This window comes from Gymnoscopelus microlampas (genome assembly GCF_963454915.1).
Source record: "Gymnoscopelus microlampas genome assembly, chromosome: 24".
Lineage (NCBI taxonomy): Eukaryota > Metazoa > Chordata > Actinopteri > Myctophiformes > Myctophidae > Gymnoscopelus > Gymnoscopelus microlampas.
Window position 1 is genome coordinate 14993697 of NC_139961.1, and position 2390 is coordinate 14996086.

The following is a 2390-nucleotide window of genomic DNA, read 5'->3' on the forward strand; positions in this document are numbered from 1 at the left end:
TTGGACTTTGTCAACATTGTAATTATTAATGAACACTCTGATTAGATGTAGGTGATATGCTGTACAAGGTAATAAGTGTGTGTGTGTGTGTGTGTGTGTGTGTGTGTGTGTGTGTGTGTGTGTGTGTGTGTGTGTGTGTGTGTGTGTGTGTGTGTGTGTGTGTGTGTGTGTGTGTGTGTGTGTGTGTGTGTGTGTGTGTGTGTGCGCGTGTGCGTGTGCAAGTATGTGCGTGTGTTTGTCAGTGCCCCTTATTCCATCTCTCTCTCTATCTCTCAATGCAATAGTAAATTGCACTTTGTCTTTGTGGTGTGTGTTTGTGTAACGTTAGCCCTTTCTGTATGTTTGAGTGAAATCACGTGCACTTTGACATATCAAGGTATTAATTAACTCTCTGTCTCTGTATTAATGTGTGATGACTGTTGTGTGGCACATTATGTTGAATAAAAGACGTCAGAAGTTTTGCTTTGTTTCATTGAGTTCATAGAGAGAAGGGCAGATACCACTGTATGGGTCGGTACTGAAATAACATTCACACTGTGATATGGGAAGTCAATACACTTTTTATCCTAAGTGAATCTCAAGTTGGTGTATACTGCCACCTATTGACATTATAGTGAAAAACATCCCATCCTAATCATACAGGTTAATTCCAATGAACCCACCATTCTAAATTAAGCCCTTTGCAGGCCCTTTGGCCTATTCAGTTACACTTGACAATCTTAAAACCTTAAACGTTTTACCTTAACAAATGTGTAGCTATTGGCAGTTCAAACATAAGTATACGTTATTTTAGTTTAGAATTATCGTCCAGATGAACCAAAATATTTCCAAATACAGACAAAGAAATGTATTGCATATGTAGACTAAGTAACTAAGACTTAAGTAAGCTACTTGGGTAGGGTACACTGCAGTCATATTTGTAGTTTGCTGAGGACTGGTCATGCGAGACTACTGCTGGAACTATGCTGAGCTTCTTCCATAAAATGTATTGGGTACTAATAGGCTATGCTCATAACTATTATACAATTAGATTGTGGTAAAGCACTGCACATATTGCTGCTCCCACTTTACTCAAGTAAATATATACATCACTGGCCCTCATTGGTCACAGCAGTTCCATTATTTTGGACCTTTGGTACATATTATACCATAAGGGCCCTGAAAAAGCCCCCCAGGTGTCTGTACTTGGTCCCCTGGGCCCCTCCTTTCCCCCCTCTGCACCAAATCCCTTTGCTGAAAATAGCCGATCTACAAGCAACGTATTGTGAGCTTTACGCTCTACAAGCTCACAACTGCTGAAGTAGCTTCTTCAGGAATTGTGCATTGTGTACTGTAGGCTAACTGCTGTCATTGTTCTGTTTATAAGTTATAATTGTTTGTCCAAGTTCAAGTCCAAGTTCATAATTAAGAGGCTATAGTAATACTTTTTGAGTCAAAATCACGTTTGTGTATCTCAGTGGTCTGCTCATGTGAATTGAATACACACAGGACTTTTGCATTGAGCAATTAGGCAGCAAGCAGCAAGGTGCAGAAGCTCCATTTTATGCTGGTCACAAGAGACTGTCTTAATTTCATAAGAAGGGTTATAAGGACCTGAAGGCTGAAGAGTATTCCCTTTTATGTAACATGCAGCCAACAAGGCATTTGTTCGTCCATATTTGCTTGTATTGTCTGTGTTTTACTTTGGTAAAATGTTGTGTCATTTTATGTTATTGTAACATGCATATTTTATGTTGTTGTTTGGTTTTCACGGTGGATTTGGAGGAAGACGAGCCTTCAAAAAAATCAGTAGTGTTTTTGAACATTGGTTTGGTTGGAGTAATTAGTTAGGTAGGCAGGCTTTTGTTTCCACTGTTACTAGTTAGTTAGTGTTTTACCTATAGCTGCTGCTTTTGTTATTTTGGCAACACCCGTGTCCCCTGGTAGTGGCTTGTTTTTGGTTTATTGTATGCCTGTGCATACCTACAATATGTAAATACTTGTTGAAATACTAATACCTCAGCTGAAGAGTAAAAGCACTTTGCACCTTTTGCTCAAAACCTTGTGTGGTCTCCCTTATTTGCACCTCTTATGCTCAACAGCCTGGTAAATATTGTTATGTTACAAACTCTTATCCCTAGACCAAAAAGTGTTTTGTGACATAATTGTGGTTTCAAACCACTTGTGTCTGTCTGTGCTTGGAGGGAGTTACATGTACTATGCATAACTATTATACGATTAGATTGTGGTAAAGCACTGCCCAAATTTCTGCCACTAGGCCTACTCAATACCTACTCCACCACTAGTCCCAGCAGTTCCATCATGTGGACCTTTTATTACATATTATACCCAAAGAGCCCTGAAAAATAGGACAGTATACTCCCTAACACAAACAATTTCCATTTAGCCAC